Source organism: Apodemus sylvaticus, chromosome 5 (genome assembly GCF_947179515.1).
Source record: "Apodemus sylvaticus chromosome 5, mApoSyl1.1, whole genome shotgun sequence".
Classification (NCBI taxonomy): domain Eukaryota; kingdom Metazoa; phylum Chordata; class Mammalia; order Rodentia; family Muridae; genus Apodemus; species Apodemus sylvaticus.
This window is the reverse complement of record NC_067476.1, coordinates 33,834,441-33,854,124: the sequence shown is the minus strand read 5'-3', so window position 1 is coordinate 33,854,124 and position 19,684 is coordinate 33,834,441.

Genomic DNA, 19,684 nt, shown 5'->3' with positions numbered 1-19,684 from the left:
AAAGTTAAGTTGAAATACAAGGAACTGTGAGTTCCAGAAATGTCTGTAATTCTTACTACATGGACAGTAAAGAATTTAGAACATACCCTATTCTAAAAGAGATATCACATCTAAAAGGTTTTTTTTTTTTTTTTTTTTTTTTTTTTTTTTTTTTTTACTTGTTGGTGATTTACTTTCAGGTTTAGAATAGTTGCAGAAATATGAAGATTTACTCTAAGTGAGTAATAAAGTATATGCTTTTGGACATTTTGCACACATTGAAGATGGTAATATTTAGATGTTAAAAACTAAAATTCTGAACAAAGTGCTCAGTACTAATTCATGTATAAACTGGGTTAGTTAAGATACAAAAAAACATAGTTCTGAATGTGGTATTTTCCTTCAGATGTTTGTCTTTAGTGAACCTGTTCTATGATTGAAATGTTTTAATCACTTCATAAATGTATACAATATATTTTTGACAAGTATTCATTCATGAATTTAAATATTCAATCCATTTTTTATCAAATTCACTCCTTGTCCTAATCCTCATTCTTTGTTGTTGTTGTTGTTGTTATTGTTGAATCTCTTCTTCCAAGTAGTCCTATGTTTTTCTCAATGTCTTAGAAGAGTTTACTTAGGGTTGCATCATGCATTAGCATGCTTGGAGAGTTAATAATGGAAGCTTTAGCATTTTACCAGTAGCTATTCCATCAAGGAAAATGACCCCCTCTTCCCTGGCATCCTGTGCCTAGAACTTTTAAGCCTAGAACTACTCATTGAATTTTTGACCTAAATCCTTCCCATTGACAGCTTTAGTACTGGATGAGGCTCTAATTACCATGAGCTCAACAAAGAATGACATAGCAGTTGTACAATCAAACTTTTAGTGCTCATTTCTAAAGGAAATTATTACACAGCAATTTATATACATTACTCAATATCCAATAGAAGATTCCATCAGTTTATGATGAAAATAATGTAGATTCTGTTACGAAAATAAGCGAGTAAAGTAATAAGTGTGTTCTATTTCAGTGTTTTCTGTGTTTCCCGCTGTGTTTGCCACCCCCACCCCTGAGTTAGTCACCCTGGCTTTGCCTCTTTCATGCCCCTCTCTACTGTGGGAGGGATCACATACACTCCTGTAGTCTTGGGATTCCAAGTATCATTTGTTAAGGGATATTTGAGGTAGGCTGTGAAGGGAAGGTGTGGAATGAGGGCATTTATTACTATTTCGTTCTTAGAGGTGGTCTTTATTGGCCCTCTCACCTTCCTTTCATCTTTAATAGTTGATCACTCAGACTACATGATCTGCTTATGCTTATCCTCCAACTTGTCCTGTCCCCCACCCCACCACTTTGTGTGATTAGTTTTCATAGCAAACCTTTCTGAACTATCTTAACTTGCGGGGGTATATAATTCCCATGGGTCACTCTTACATCTCCTCCTGAGACACAGCCCTCTCCTACGAAGTGTTTCTACTTGCACAGCACACTACCTGATCTCACCCACGGTCACAGTTCATGTGTGGAAGGAACACCAGAGACTCAAGATGACAGAGAACAGTCTCTCCCAAAACATTTTAAAATGAAACTAAGCAATGATATTTCCATTTCACTATTCTTTGAACGGAGCAGATGTCCACTCTCAGCTTTTTTGGCAGAAATGAAATTCAGCTCCTTTGGAGCAAAACGAAAGGCAGTGTACAGAGGAAGAGAACAGGCCATTTACACTTTCAAATCACCATATCCATTTGTCCCTAAGGCTTAGCATTAATCTGAAACCTAGCTCTGGAGACATGTCCATGTTTCCTCTGGCCCTGCCCACCACCCACCCCCATATGTCCCATCTGACTTCTTTCAGTTGAAGAACGGCTTCAGCTTCTTGAAACAAAAACCTTTACGCAGCTAGCACAGTGTTTAATGCTTTCACATTAAATTCCCATTCGCAAGCCTGGCTCCAGAGAAGCCCTGCAGGAAGACAGCACTGTTCTCACTTTTTTTTATCCAAGACAGAAAGAGACTGGGGCTTAAAGAAATTAAGTAATCCCATAGCTATTGACCTGGCTGAGTTTTGAGCCTCAGACTCCGAAGTAAAAGCTTTGTGTCCTAACCCAAGCCACACTGAATAAACACCTGGTCACCAAATTTTGTTAAACTTGAACACCCATGGGGCTATTTTTCACCACCTTTATCCAAAAGTTGAGTTTATCTCCTACAGTGCAAATCTAACCCATCTGTCCCTTCTCTTGGAGAGTATTTCAGTGTTTGTTACTGGTTGTGGAATTTGAAATCAGCTGAAGTCACTCTTAGAATTTCAGCTTGTCTCTGACTTTATAGCCTGTGTTCACCTACCAAACTCACAATCCCTGCCAGCCTGGCGCTTTGTTTGGTGTGTGTATGCACAAGTATGTTTTTTTTTTATTTTGTTTGCTGTTTGTTGTTTGCTTCTTTACTTTTGTTGCTTTTCAAAAATGTTTATTTATTTATTCATTTATTTATTGATTTCATGTACATGAGTACATTGTCACTGTCTTCAGACACACCAGAGGAGGGCATTAAAGATGATTGTGAGCCAATGGGTTGCTAGGAATTGAACTTGGGACCTTTGGAAGAGCAGTCAGTGCCCTTAACTGCTGAGCCATCTCTCCAGCCCATCACTGTTGTTGCTTTTTAACTATGTTTCCATACAGTTTTGATTTTGATTCTACTTTCCCTTTGTTCAACTGCTCTTAGTTCTTCCCCACCCAGCCAACTCCAACTCTACACCCTCCCCCCCTCTCAAAAACACAGGCAAACAAAACCTATAGAAATTGGGAACCATAATATACAATCAAAAGACCAATAAGACAAAAAATATCCAAACACACCAAAAGTCTATCAAAGCATCATTGAATATGCTTCATGTTGGCCATCTTCTGCTGGTCATGGGTACTATTCTAAAGTGTGGTTAATGGACTCAGTGAGAATCCATTGAAGGAAGTAATTTTTTGTTTTGTTTTGTTTGGTTTGGTTTGGTTTGGTTTTGTTGAAGTGCATAAGTAGTTGTCAATTGCATAGAGCTTCTTGGTTAAGGGTGAGAGCTGGTGGTTGTTTCCCTTCTTAACACTAGTACCTTCTCTGGCTTGAACCTGCACAAGCTTTATGCATGCTGCTCATAGATTCTTTATGTTTAATGTATGCATGAGTCCTGAGGTGTCAGAAGAAAACTGTTTCCTTGGAATCATCCATCCTCTCTGGCAGAAAGGATATCCATCCAGAGGAGATGGATGACTCCAAGGACACAGTCTTTGCTTCTTGGTTACCCAAGCATGGTTGCAATGGGTTCCATCTTGTGCTGTGGGCTTTAAGTCAAATCAAATATTGGTTGGTTCCTTCTACAAGCTTTGTGCCACCATTACCCTAGCATGTGTTGCAGGCAGGACAGTGTTGTAGATTTGCAGTTGGGTCAGTGTTTCTGGTTCTTTTTTGGTAGTATGCAGAGTACCTTCCTGTACCAAAGACACTGGAATGTAGGGGTGAAGGCTCTATGTAGGCACCAGCTTCATATTCCGTGAGTTGTGTAGGTGTTGTTTTCACCAATGAGCCTTACTGTCAGTTTGTGGATAGCACCTCACAGTTTTGGCAACAGCCTGGGTTGTTGGGGGGTTATACTGGGAACACTTTGACCAACAACTCAATTAAATGTCACCCACCCAGTCTCGGTACTGAAAGCTTCATTTGGTGAAAGTGATATCCAGTTGTGACTGTTTCCCCTGTTATTTAGAGAGTTCATTTAGATTGCCTTCATATACATATATATTTCAGGAAAGTTCTGCTGTATTTGGTTTCCATAGAATTCCTCAAATGCCCCTTAATTTTAGATATCTCTCCTTGCATTCTCTCCCACATGCCCATCTTCTCTTCCCCTCCCCACATGATCCTCCCATTCCAGTGTTTCCTTTCTTCCATATCTATTCTATTTTCCTGTTCTAATGAAATATACCTGTTCCTTCTAGACATAGAGTTATTAACTTAATTACTATCTTTCCCTAACATCTACCCATCTCTCTTTCATGGAAGGCTCACACCTAGATGAGAAGGAGTTGAGTGTGGGCTCTGAAATTTGTGGGTAAGTGGCATAGTCCAAAACAGCTGAAGGTTTCCTTGCAAAGTATGTGATGGGGCAAGCCAGTGGGCTGAAGCCTTCAGCCTGCAAAAGAAAGAAGTCTTTACCAAAGATTGAGATTTGTTAGGCTAATTAATGTGCTGTTCTCTCCTATCTCCCCCATCCTTTCTTCTTTCTATTTATGATTTTTTGTTTATTTTCTCCTGTTATATTTCCTGCATCTCAGTGCTGTCCATTTCCTGCAGATGTGTTTCACAGCAGGTAGAAAAAGTAAAACTAAGCAAAACAAAATAAAGCAAATGGCTGAGGTCTTCAGTCTCACTCAGTAGTTACCAGTGGCTCTTCTTAGCTCTTCTCACTCTGACTTCCACTTCTCTAGCTCATGAGCTTTCCTTCCCTTGGCTTCTGATTCCTATAAAACTCTGCCATTTTGACCCTGTGTTCTTGTCGCCCCCCCTTCCTGATACCCACCCCCTCTTTGTTTTCCTTCGGCCACACTCTCTTCTCTCACTCTTTGTTCTCTCTACTCTCATGACCCAGTTCAGTATGTGGTGAGGTTTAGTTAGTCTACTACTTTCTCTTCCTGCTCTGGACCTTTCCAGATGCCTCTGACTACTGTCTGCTTCACACCCAGAACTCTAGATACCAACCATATTCTCTTCCTCCCTTCACAGTGCATTGTCTACCCCCACACCCAGTAGCATGAGTATCTTCTGTTGTTCCTTGTCCTGTGTGCGCTGGCTTAGGTAATTTTCATACCCACAAGGGACTCATTAGGAGTAATAAGAAATGTTGGGTTTCCTGTTTACTCCTGCTCAGGTGTAGGACTGCTTTATTGCATAACTCTCAGTGAAGGTACTATATGTATATTTTAACGTAAATAATGTATTTGATTGCTTTGCACCAATGCTCCTGTCTGTGTCCCCTTTAGTCATGCAGTCTTCAGTACTGAGCACAGCACCACTTTATACATTTTTAACACAAACCTGATTTCCCCCACTTAAGCTTCAACTTCGCAGTGTTGAGTCTTGAAACACAAAAATTTAGAAAGACAATCAACGTCAGTGTGTCTTAACAATACAGGCAGAAATGACCTATGTATATGACCAGAAGTAACCTATGAATAATTGGAATACTACCTATGAAAAACATACATGAAATGGACACAGAGGAGGATCAAGCTCTGTAGAAATTATGTCTTGGATCAGGGACCATTTCACATGAAGTAGATTTAACCAAGTTTTACCTTTATCTACATTTTATCTCTAAAAAGATAACTCAGGGTAGGCGATACCCTAAATTTCCTCCGTACACAAAATTCTCATTAAGATGCTACCTCAGCCAGTGGAGAGTTTTAAACTGCAAGTTCCTGGGAGAAGACAACCCCTCAGATGGTTAGAGAGTTTAATTATCTCAACACCAACAATGCCTTGCCTTGGAAGCACTTCAAAATTAAATATGTAACAGTTATCAGACTTTAACAAGAATGAAAATACCTGTAGGCTTTATTAAAACATATTGCTGGACTTCATCCCTGAGTAGGTTTGAAGTGACACTCATGAGCCAGGATTTCCAGAAGTTTCCCAGTTGATGCTGAGGTTTCTCATTCTTGCACATATGAGGAATCTAAACGTGAATTAAAAAGAGCATGCTTGTGTATTTGGTATTAAATGTAGGAATTTTGTATTTATTTGCTTTTTCTTTTTAGAGAAATTGGAATATTAAAGCAAGTACAAAATCCTTGTGTTTCTTTAGGTATCTCATGGATTTACTGATGTACACTTAAGATTTTAGGTTGAGAAGAACCAGAGTGTTCACTCATGTGTAAAAACTGTATTAAAATGGTTAACAGATTTAGAAATAATTGTACTGGATCACTAAGATATGCATAAGTTAAGATATGTAGATTCATTATACTTAGAGGCACGCATTTTGTACTTGGGAAGGCTTGCTTGTTAGATTAATGATTTAAATAGACAATTGAACACAATAAATCTATAAATATAGTTTGGAATGCTTAACATAATTTAATTAAAAACATTGCAAAATCTCCCTTAGAAGTATTGTTGCCAACATTTATCATGCTGCTAAACCTATAAATAAAATAATAAGTTACAATTGGGGTTTTGAAGTTAAAAGAAAAATTAGAGTTTACTTTTATAAATCCATAAAATATCCTATCATCATTATCATCATCTTCATCATCATCATCATCATCATTATTGCTTACCAAGAAACTGCCTTTATGTAATCTGCTTTATACACAAAAGCCAAGCCACATTTGACGGTTTTATTCTTGCACTGAAATCATCCAAACCCATGTAAAAGTTTCCATGTCCCTGCTCCTATGGCTACTCCTTATGGAGTTGGGAAGACGGTTAGGGCTTATGCTTATCCTAGCCTTTTCCTTCTAGGCTCTCACAGGGGAATGCTAGTTACTCTGGCTTACATCACCCACCAGTCTTAACTTTTACTCACTCAAACCATACGCACGCCTCTGGACCTGGGTTGGGTTGCATACATTTTTTTTCATTCACTACCATTTTTTTTTACCTATGAAATATTTATGTAACCCTAAGTACAAAAGCATATTCAAGCCACACGTTTAGTTAGGATAAAAGAAATTTACCTTAAAGCAGTTCTTGTATGCTTACAAGTTTGCCATTTATCAAAGACAAAAGTAAATTTGCCTATTGATGCGGGAGATTGATTATTTTACATGAGTAGCAAATGACTGAAAATTTGATAGTGTAGGATATTGAGAAAATACTCAATATTTTCTCTATTTCTCTTTTATGGAAGACAGATTTTCATATACCATATTCTGATTACATTTCCCTCCCCCAGCATTTCTCTGATCCTCCTTACTCCTGCTCCCCCAACTCATTGAAATTCCCACACTTTCTTAAACAAATAAGCACTTAAAAATAATAATAAAATAGAATAAGATAAAACCAAACCAAACCAAAATAGTTCAAAACAGATTTAAAAAAGGAAAAAAGGCAGAGAAAAAGCACAAGAAACACACACACACACAGATACACATACAGATACACACACACACACACACACACATATACATGCATACACACATGCAGAAATCCCATAATAGCACAAAACTAGAAACCACAATATAGATGTAAAACATCTCTAAGGTAAAACATTTTTAAAGATGATTGATATTTTAGTTTTATAAACATCAACATTGAGAATGGCATTTTCATAAAATACAATGGAAGAAAATATTGGCAGACATGCTCAGGACCCTTTCAGAAATTCTATGCTAATTCCAATCCAAAATTATTAATTGAGGTGTGTACCTGTGTGCACATTATGTATTTGTGTATATGTTTTCTGCACATGTGTACATGAGATGTCTTTTTCAGTTATTACATCTTATTTTTCGAGACAAAATTTCAATGTGGAACTAACCTTTTGAGCTAGACTGGCTGGCCAATGAGCCCCTGTCTACTACCTATGTGCTTTCATCCCTAGGGTTATAGGACATATTACTTCACATGGATTTTAAGTGCTTTCTAGTAACTCATGTTCAGATTCTTTTGAGTAAATGGCAAGCACTTTACCCACTGAGTTGAACCACCTCTCCAAACTCTTCCCTTCTTTATTAAGTGAAACTAAACCCAGTAACGTAAAAGACAATTTTAGAAACCAAACATGGTACTGCAATACCATCCAAAAGTAACTTTTGATATTTGTATGCTGGAAAATGACAATGAGAAAATATTTTCTTGTTGTTTTATACATAAATCATTGTTTCTATAAAAGTAGGAAGGTTTCTATGTGTGTAAAAACACTGACATATCATGATGTTTCAGCCAAGATCCATTGGTGCTGGTTAGAAGGTCAGCATGTACAGTGCAAAGCACTCATGATGTATGTTCAGGTCTGAGGCTGGGCAGACATCATGCAATACAGGCAAGCCTAGTCAATCATGATTCATTACATATTTAACATTGAATTAGCCATCAGTTACTGCACATTCAGAAACATTTCACTGATGCCAAATTATCCATATATGCATCACAAAACTGTGCAAAACTTTGTCTGCATAGAAATTCTGGTAAGGCAAGGGGTTTCTCAAAGGGCAAAGGTCTGAGCAGGAGGAAAATAGAAGCATTGTAGGTCTCTACAAGATAGTTAATAATAGATGCTACCTTGTCATGTGAGTAGAACCATCAAGCTGTAGATTTTAATATTTATTTGCATCAATAGAAATATTTGTTTACACTACATGCATGGTACCACATTTATAGCATTTTTTAAAAACATTATATTTTCCTCAGCCAGAGTTGAAGCAATAGGTATCCCAATATTTTCAATGGTTTTTTTGAGAATTGATGGCCAACCATGGGGGCTAGAATTCTTTATTGCTCAGTGGGAGAATAGAGACTTGACTATCCTCCTTAAATTAGGCTCCAAAATAATAGTCCCAAAGAAACTTCATGGTAATGAGCTCAGAGGCATCTTACATGTTTTCAATGTGAGCAAGAATACTCACCTCTGTTATATGACAAAGAAAGTTTAAACAACCAGGTGTCACAGGCTCCAATGTGGATATAAAATCAGACACAAACAAATAAGTGTGTGTGAGTGTGCACATGTGTGCGTGCATGACACACACACACACACACATCTAAAATACAGTCATATAGTCATATTGAACAAAGTCAGTCTTCTTTATTTTACATGAAATAGCAAACAACAGTTCTAGTCTAGTCTTCAAATTTACCTCCAATTCTTCACATCATTTAAGTTTCTTATTCATTTGAGGAAATCCCATTTCCCCCTTGTAAGCCACATACAATCATCAGTCACCCACACAGCAGATATACTTTTTACTTAGAGACAAACTCATTGGGAAGGGGTCAGACTTCCCTGTTCCTTTTTATTTGCAAAGAAAATGACAATCTACTGGGTACTGCTTTTGCTGCTTCCACAAGCACACACTGGCTTCACCCTAAGGCTATTTAGCCTTGCTTCAATAAAGGGAAAAGACTCTAGCAAAACCTTTGAAATAGATCACTCTTCCATTAGTCAGGTGTGATGAATTGAAGTCAGCAGTCCACTCTAAATGGAGACAAGCCACAACAGTTTTGCCATCCACCAGTGAGCCTGAACCAGTGTCCACTGCAAGTTTCATAATGATATGAAATATATGCAGTAAACTTTTGGTAAAAACAGGTTTCGGAAAGCCCCTCTCAGTACCAGGGAATCAGAATTTTTGTAGAGACTGAAAAATGCCATTTCACCCATTTATCAGGCAAGTATCCAAATCAGTGGCAATCTCACACATAGATCAGAATCCAAAGTACAGTTGAGATGAATTCAGTTCCTCTGAGTCATCTAGAGGAGGTGTGCATTTCCATATATTGAAGTTCTGCTGCCTAAGGAAACAGTCTAGAAATTGAATGCTAAGCAGTGGTGAAAACCATGGCAGCAAGGGTGAGCTCCAGTTCTTTACTCTGAGCTCTTTCTCTTAGACACTCCTTCCCTCCTCCAAGAAATAGGTGCATCTCCTATACATAATTCTGTTTATCAGTACATGATTGACAGCAGCTGCTTAAAATATTGGAATAGAAGGATCATAACTGAGACAAAAAAACTTCTTTTCTTCATTCTGTGAAACTACCTTTCCTTGGACTTTTCACAGGGAGGGTGTAGCACAGGTGAAATACCATTGAGGGCATATATGTATTACAGCAATTATTCCCTAGACCTATCATAGAATCTAGAGGCACACTGGCACTAATAAAATGTTATAGTCAGCATAGTGCTGACACACAATGCTAGTGCTCTCTCTCTCTCTCTCTCTCTCTCTCTCTCTCTCTCTCTCTCTCTCTCTCTCTCCACACACACACACACACACACACACACACACCTAACTATGCTAAATGCACATATTTGAATACACATAAATGCAAGAATAAAGACTCAAAGCTAACAACTAGAAAGATGTAACATCTGTATGTTCTCTGATGCCAACAACCTTAAGGGAAATCTTACCCCATAGGAAATGCTGAATACACTTCCATCAGTTGGATACATTATATATAATGATGGTTTCAGAAAAAAAATTTAAATGTGGTGCAAGCGCTCAAATGGTTCCCAAGCCAACTGCGTACCTGTCCTTCTGTCATCCTTGTCACAAGTTGCCACCATCTCCCATCATTACTGCTCATCACAGTCACCTTCAGCATAGGCTGTAGTTAGAAACAAACCTCCTTTGCATTTTTGCAGCAACAATCCTCCATCGCTCCTAACTGTCCATAATGAAGGCCCCTTATCTGGTTGCCAGAATGTGCGGACGAAAATAATAGCCGTGGCAAAGGTCAACACTCGAGAACTAATCAAGGTTTCCTAATAAACTGACGTCCTCTCCACATTTTCCACAGGCCACGGAATGACACCCCATTCCTGTGAGCATCACCACTTGACCCAGAAGAGAAGCTGTGGTTAGTGTCTTTCAGACAGGAGTGTCTCTTTCTTATTCCTCCTTAATGGAGTTCTTGTGCCATTCATGGAATGGCCACATGATTCACTCAGTACAAATGAATTCTCTGTCTTGGGCTCTGGACTGTTCACAGGAAATATTTTCTTATTTGTATTGATCTTTTTATACACATTACGTTGAGGAAAAAATGCAGTACAACATATGTTTATAGGCTTAAATGTGAATTAGTGTGTAAAGAGGAAGCTTGTCTAATGAATCACGTGCTTTCCAAACAATCCTTAACTGTCTTTCTCCAGGAATTAATTCTTTGCAAATCAAAGTGAATATATTATAATAATTTCCTTTCCCATGCCAATTTATACATACCCCCCTTTCCCAATTAAAGGTGAACTACACAGTGGAGTTTGTATATTAAATTTTTCTGTAATGAAAAATACATTAGGGAAAATGTGTCTTCTTTTTACCACAAACTTTCTGCATCTAGATTAGCCTGGAACACGTAATTGGTGCTAAAACTCATTAATACAGCAGCCAGTCCTTCCTGCCTGCTCTCCAGTTCCAGTGCCATTCCTGAGCACAGCAGTGATCCTCTGCCAAGGTTTCTAGGTAAGAGCCACTGGTTCAGACCTAGCCTTCAGTAGGATTTTGTAAATGACATTGCAATGAAGCAGACTCAAGCCTTCTCGTTCACATACCTTTGCCATCACTTCACACAGGAACATGACAAATGAACCGTCATAACAGACTGCTTGGATTGCATATAGCACCTAAAATATTCACCTAAATATTCACCTAAAATTTTTCTCCTAAAAAAATCCTAAAATATTCACCATCTGGTCACTTATAAAATATGCTTGCTGACCAGGTGCAGAAATTTCTAAATAATTTTCACTTATCCATTATCACTTCTTTTGCTACTTGACGCCAAACTTGTCCCTTCTTCATGGACACCAGAGCAATCAATCTAAATCACAAATGTATTCTTGAATATACTCTGATTTCTTTCAGGAACATCACTAGCTGACCTCCTTTTGAAATGTGGTTATGCTTTTTTTTTTCAGTCTTTAATGCAAAAATAGAAAACACAATGAGACTCTGAGCTTATGCTTCCAGACACTTACACGTAAACATTTTCAGCCACAATGTAATTATATATTTTGCCTATGAAGAGAATCTTGAGGTGGTACTGCTGGAACAAAGAAAAATAATTTAAAACTCAAAGGGAAAAAGCATTGCAAGGTTTTTTGGGGGGGAGATAGAATAACAATGGGGAAAGCATCCACATGTAGGATATCTGGATATACCTTGAGCTTTTAATAGAACTGCAAAGACATTAATTGTACTATGAGATTCTCTGTCTCCCCAAGGTTTGTTCTCTCTACTTTGTAACTGGTACCTTGCCACTACATTTTCACATGACAGAGGGGTTGGACAAGTATCCTTAGGGCTATTTTATGAGAAAGCCAATCTCATTCAGAAGGGCTCAGTTCTTACAACCGAACTACTTTTCAACATCCTGGTATAGTATTGCAATAAAGAATATTTCAAGAATTAATTGGTGGATGCAGACACAGACAATCAGACTACAAATGCCTCTTTGAAGACTTCGGGTTTTGTTAATTGAAGGCACAGTGGGCAGGATTAGAGCCATAAATAATTTTCAGAGACTCCAGGGTTCCTGTGTACCTTCATAAACCTTCTTAGCACCTGGGAAAACCTGGCAACAAACCTGTGGCTACATCATTTTGCACAAAGAAACCATCCAACTCAGTTTTGTAGAAGGCTCACAGGATGTCATTAGCAGACAAAAATTCAATTCATGTGGACAGGAAGCTGACCAGGATCCCTCAGAGCATATGACAAACTGTGAAGATGTAAACTGTGTTACTAAAGACTTAAGTTTGCTGAGGACCTAATTTGTTTTCCTGTGGTTCAGATTTTTTTTTTCATTGTAGTTCCCTGGGAGTTGCTATTAGCTCTGTGTGAGAAGCAACTTTTACTCTACAAATAGTCCCCAAGGAACACCTACAGTTTTGAAAGCAATAAACTCCAGGATATCAAAACAGAAAAAAATTAAGTTATGCCTGTCTATCACCTGGGTGTCTGGGCTTCTGCAATATCAAGGACACTCAAGTGGCAGTTTTTAGGACAGAAGGTTCCTCCTGGCTTTGCACCTGAGCAATTTTTACCAGCCACCAAACCCATAGATCTTTTTCTTTCCTTTGTGGAATAAGAGAATGGAACTTAAAGATTTACAGGCCCTCTCAAAATTCTAAAGTCTATCTAATATCTGTTCTGCATATTAATTCATTCAATCTTAACTCAGTTGACTTCAGGAAGTAAAATATTTTTCATGCATAAAAATATATTCCTTGTCTGAAATCCTGATGAACTAAAGCTTGGCAACCACTCAATGTGCTTTTCTAAGCCATGATACCACTCTGGGAGGCCAGTGTCCCTCTTCTTTGCAGGTAAGGATGGTAAGTCTCAGGACGAACTGGTTTAAGGAATGTCTGGGTCTAAGACAGATTCTCTCTATTCCCATTCTACCATGCAGCCTTTCATAACTAGTGGGCTTTGTGAGCCACTAGACCTTTGAAGAGTCATTGTTGCCATTATTTATATTTAAGAATAAGGGAATGCAGTGTCATGCAAACTGAGGGGGGTCCTATTACAGACTCCTAACCTTACAAATCTGAAAAATGACCAGGGCCATTTAACTAGAAATAGGCAAAGCAAGGGAAAGAGCTCCTCATTCTCTTCCCCTCTCCCCTTCCACCTCTTTTTCCATTCCTTTATCCTTCCTTTCCATCTCTCATTCATTCAGTTTCACAGTTCCCAAAGTATACTTCCTTTTATGGACAAAAGAGTTCACACAAGCTTTAAATATGCCTTTTCTTTCATGAGCTACCTTCTGACTCCTGAGTGCTAGCCTGCCGTGTCTTCTTTGCTCTTTACACTAATTTCAGGACACTTGAACCTAGAAGACTACGAAGCTTTGTTATGGGGAGTTTTTAGTCACACCATTTCATTTTGTACAAAGATCATCTGTTTCTACTCATGGATTAAGGGAATTGAAATGTAAAGCTTTCAAGGCATTAAAAGCCACTTTTCAACAACTGTTTAAAAGCTGTACTAAGAGTCTTTTTATTCATATAAGCAAAAAATAAGCATTTTTCTGCATCTTGAAGAGCTATGAAGATCTCAGAAGCAGCAAATAAATTCAGAGCTTCTTGCTCATGATGCATAAATTCACTAACAATATTTTATGCCTGATTTCTTCTAAGAGAGAAGGAGAATATATTAATACCTCAAGTGATGAAATGAAACTCCTTTACAACCAAGTTTTTGAAAATGAAATAAAAACAAATTAGCTGACACAAATGCAGTAATTGGAATCAGAGCAGCTAAGCAAGCCATGGCATAGGCATGGTAATCTACATTAACTATTCATTGACAGAAAACCTAGTGCACACATGTAAAATTACATGTGTGTGTATGTGTGTGTAGAAGGAATTACATGTGTTGCACACTTCTGTTCTATCCTATTTAATTTAATGATGAAACAATATAGCATGACCTGTTATTAAAACTGTTCATGAGATCTTCATAGAGTCTCATACTATTTTGCTTTCTTATTGTTTCCAAAGCAACAATCTCATACCTAGATCCCTTTGAGGGACGGACTTTCATATCTTCACTTTCAATTATGTATGTTTACATTCCCATCCTAGCCTCTAGAATAAGCCTCAAAGCTGCATTGTTATGCATAATTTCCTTATGTAATTTTTCCATTCTTTTAAAATCTTAATCTGTGACTCTAGAATGCGAACAACAAATGGGGAGAGGATGGTAAGAGTTTATTTACATACAACAGTAACTGAACTCAGTCATGAACATGTAATAGATGGTGAAAATTAAAGTATGAGTCAATGGAAAAACAAATGAAAATGAGAGAAAAAAAAGTTCTCAAAGCTCCAAGAACCTGGCGCGTTACACAGTTGGCGTTACTCAAGGATACAGCCTCCAGTTTGCAGAGTACTCAAAGTCTGCAGTTGTTTGGAGGCCTGGATCTAAAGATATTCCCCTGGAGGCTTTCCTACTAACCCTTCTGGGGATAAAACAATATGTGCAATTACAAATGAAATCATATTATGTAGATGTAGAGAGGACTGTGTAACATATTGACCTGAGCTGCCTGTCTTGTTAGCAGTGATTTAATTTAGGGTTCCCAGAAGAAGGTGGCGTGCTCATGCCTAGAGTCTTAGCCATTTGTTCCACCTGGATCGCAGCACTGACACAAAAGACCTTTTCTATCCACCCGCATCTTACTCTGCAGCTCACAAAGTCCAGAGAAATGGATAAGGACTGTCTCAACTCCTTGGCATTGGTCATATTTTCCCATCAGGCTCTTTCCCTCTGTTTTCCAAACCTCGTTTTACCCATATGGGTTTCTGACAACTCCCTCAAGGTTATATTTTTTCTGGACTGCAAACCATTCAGCAAGTACTAGACTATCCTACTGTTATCTTGCTATCAGTATACTTTTAAAGAGAGGTTACAGTGATGAAGAAGAAGCTAAAAACTCTTCAAAATGTATTTTCTAAAATGGCCACAATTCTAGATAGCTCAGTGAATCTCAAACTGCCAAATCTCTCTAATACCCGTGCACTACAGGGACAAAACGCTTTTTCCTCAGAAGCCTGTGAACAAACACTCGACAAGCAGACAGTGACACGGGAGAGAAAATAAAGTGAGCATTCAGGGGAGCTATTCAGAAATAGAGACAACAGTCAAGAAGAGAGATGAGAGAAGGAAGTAATGGGTTAATGTTATCAAAGAACAGTATATACTTGAAGGAAAAATTCCAAAAGAAGCCATCAGTCTACAATTACCATGCCCTAGTAAAAATGAAGAGAATGAAAGCAAGTCATATAGAGATAGGAGCAGGACAAAGAACTAGAACAAATTAGGCATCTGTTTAATTCAATTATATCCTAATAAATCATTAGTAGCTTACAACTGAAAGAACAGGGGGAGAAGGTGTTTGCTCTTTAAATTCCCTTTCCAAAGTCAATTTCTTTCAAAGGTCTTTTGATTAGAATTTCATCTCAAGTATAGATTTTAATTTTCCTACCATTTCACATCCAATATTTTCCTTCTTTATGCTACTTTCCACAGTATACCAAAATATATTCTTTGTCTCTTTCCCAGTACATCTGAATGTCTTTCTATCTTCGGACTTGCAGTCCATGGAATGTTTTATCTCTAACAATGAAAATATAATAATTGTGCATGCAGTGTTTTGTTAGTAACCATTTTCTATTGATACAGTGATATCTCTTAGTTCAAATTTATGGACACTACAGAAAGATCAATTAAGGAACATATTTAATTTCAAAATATACATATCATCATTATAACTTAGATAAATTAAAATAGATGACAAAATATGCTAAATAGATATCTGCACTCTTTTTAAATTTATTCAATATATTTTTATTTACATTTCAAATGATTTCCCCTTTTCTGGCTCCCCACTCCCCGAGAGTCACTCTTATGTCCTTGGCAGCACTATTCCCAAAAGTTGAAAAAACCCAAGCATCCATCAACTGGTGAATACATAAAATGCAGTACTTATAAGCCACAGAGTACTAGTGTTAGGAGGTATCTACCGAAAAAGACAACTTGGACACAGGTCAAGCCAATAGAAAGCCTTTATTAGCCAGCCTGGGACATCACTGGGTTTTCAGGATCCCAGTGCAGTCCCCTGCCTTTCTCAGGTTGAGATTTTAGGCACAAAAAAGCACAGTTTTCATTGACACACCTCAATTACTTAGAACAGTTAGCTAGAAGTGGAACTACACAACCCCCAAAGTAAGGGTAATACATTTAGAGAGTTCGGTGAATTAGTATTTGTTGTTGTTACGGCAAATGGCACTGTCTACATTTTCGGTTCCATGGCCTGAATGGTACTTTCAACAGGGCATCAGTTGTGCTGAGGTCTGAGGACTTGTCTAGTTTGACACAAAAAGAACTAAAGTCTGTCATTAGTGACAACATGAGTGAAGTTTGAGATTGTGTTAAGTAAAATATGCCAAACAGAGAAAATGGAAGTTGTCTCATATTTAGAATCTATAAGTGTGACCACATAGATTTTGAGAATTGATTGGTGGTTTCTAGAAGCTGGGAAAAGAGTGGGGAGGGAGATATAACAAGGGCTAGTTAATAGGAACCAATCTAATCTTAGAGAAGGTAAGAAATGCTGGTATTCTATTCCACAATGGGATGACTATAAAATCATGTAAGGAGAGAAGCCTAGAGGCAAGAAAAATGAATGGAAATATGTGGTTGCTGGAGGCAGGGAGTGGGGGGACCTCTACAGACCTGGGATTGGGGATGCTCCCAGAACTCTCTGTGGTTGACCTTGACTGAAATGCCCTACACCAGAGAGATGAAGAGACCACTTCCAGTAGTAAATTAGGACCCCCAGTGTAAGAATTGGAACATCAACCCACCATCAAACTTTTGAATCTAAATTGTTACTGTTTAACAGAACTGCAGGTTCAAAAATAGAATGGATACTGAAGCAATGACTGATTTGAAATCCATCCAATGGGTTGGGACTAAACTCTTCCACTATTACTGATACAATGTGGTACTTGCAGACAGGAGCCTAGCATGTCTGACCTGTGAAAGGCTCTACCAGCAGCTGACTGAGTCAGATGCAGACACATACAGTCAAGCATTAGAGTGAGGCCAGGGACTTCTATGGAAGAATTAGGAGAAGGATTTAAGGAACTGAAGGGGATGGCAACCCCATAGGAAGATGAATTGTGTTAACTAACCTGGACCCAGAAGCTCCCAGAGATTAAACGACTAACCAAAGAGCAGACATGGGCTGGTCTGAGGCCCCGGCACATATGTAGCAGAATACTGTCATGTCTAGCCTTAGTGAAAGAGGATGTGTCGATCACAGTCTCGGCAGCGGCGGCGGCGGCGGTAGCAGTGGCTGCTCCAGCTGAAGGGCCATCAGCGGTGGAACCAAGGCGACACAGGGTCCAGTTAGGCCCTGCGCCCACGACCACTGACCTTCGCTGACCAGCCGGGCGGCAAACAGCTGCGGTTCTGCGGAGCCTTTCGCTGCACGGAAGCCACTTCAGAACTCGGCTGCCCGCCAGTCAGGAGAGACTCACCGCCATCTTGATCCCGGGCTCCAGAGATCGGTCAGACTGAGGTACACAAACATAATCCTAGGCCCAACACCGCAGGGGTCTGAGCCAGACGGGCGTTGGCCTGCACCCAGGCCCTGGGCTGTTCGAGTGGCCATCGGGGCGCCAACCCAGCCAGGAGTTTTTTTTTTTTTTTTTTTTGCCCCGGCCGGTGCACGCACCGCCATTTTGCCTACAGGAGCCAGAGTGCTCGGGAGGGCAGAGACTGCTAACAAGCGTAGCCTGAGGCTAACAAAACGGGGGTCTAGGCCCCAAAAGGCACAGGACTGACCCCAAGAACTGGGCGGCTTAGTGGGCCATCTGTGTGTCAACCAGCCCAGGAGGTTATTAGCACAACAGACTCTCCCGGTGCTTTCGCGGAGCGCGGACGCGCACGCCCGCCATCCGGGTCACCTGGCGGACCCAAATAACAGACATAGCCCTAGGGGAACTTTGCTCGGACCTTGGCCTCCCAGGCGTTTGCCTGGACTCAGGGCCCAGGCGACAAGGCTAACCTAGTGTGCGCCAGCCCGGTTGGGGAAATCGGCTGCCCAGCGGAGTGAGCGGAGCACAGGGGAGGTCACAGCAACATTCACCTTCAGAGCTCCCTGGGGGTGCACACGGGTTCCACCTGGTCCACTGACACAATCTGGGGCAAGGCCTCAGGCAGAAGCCCCCAGCTCAACTCTCTCCGATTCAGATCAGCCTGGGTGGCCGCCACATCTCCAGGTCCCTCAAGAGGCTAGTGGGGGCTTCCTGGCGGCCAGCTGGGAGAAGTTGGTGTGCTCCAATAAATCCTGCGGGCCCCAGCGGGAGCCTTCAGGTGCCTGCTTCGGGATCTGAACAGCCTGGACAACAGCACCCTGTCTATAGGCAGTGCAGAGTGTAAGCTGTGCACCAGAGGCCAACGGGGAAGGGGCAGCTTGCACTGGTGAGTCCAGCACTGACAAGACCAAGTAACACCAGTGAGAGCTAGATGGCAAAAGGCAAACGCAGAAACGTCACTAACAGAAATCAAGGCAATATGGCAACATCTGAACCAAATTCTCCTCTACCAGCAAGTCCTGGATACCCCATCACACCAGTAAAACAAGATTTGGATTTAAAATCACTGGTCATGATGCTGGTACAGGAACACATGAAGGACATTGAGGAGAAAATGGATCAAAAGTTAGAAGCCCTTGCAAGGGAAACACAAAAATCATTGAAAGAAATCCAGGAGAATACAAAAGCCAACAAGGAGGAAATGCAAAAAACACTTAAAGAAATACAGGAGAACTTTGCTCAACAGGCTGAGATCATGAAAGACGAAACACAAAAATCTCTTAAAGAAATACAGGAGAACTTTGGTCAACAGGCTGAGCTCATGAAAGAGGAAACACAAAAATCTCTTAAAGAATTACAGGAAAACACAAACATGCAAGTGAAGGAGCTAAGCAAAACCATCCAGGATCTAAAATCAGAAGTAGAAACAACCAAGAAAACTCAAAGGGAGACAACTTTGGAGATAGAAAGCCTTGGGAAGAAATCAGGGGACAGAGATGCAAATATCAACAACAGAATACAAGAGATAGAAGAAAGAATCTCAGATGTTGAAGATTCCATAGAAACCATGGACTCAACAGTTAAAGAAAATGCAAAGTGCAAAAAGCTTGTAACCCAAAATATCCAGGAAATCCAGGACACAATGAGAAGACCAAACCTAAGGATTATAGGCATAGATGAGAGTGAAGAGTTACAACTTAAAGGGCCAGCAAATATCTTCAATAAAATTATGGAAGAAAACTTCCCTAACCTAAAGAGAGAGATGCCCATGAATATACAAGAAGCCTACAGAACTCCAAACAGACTGGACCAGAACAGAAATACTTCCCGTCACATAATAATCAAAACACCAAATGTTCTAAACAAAGAA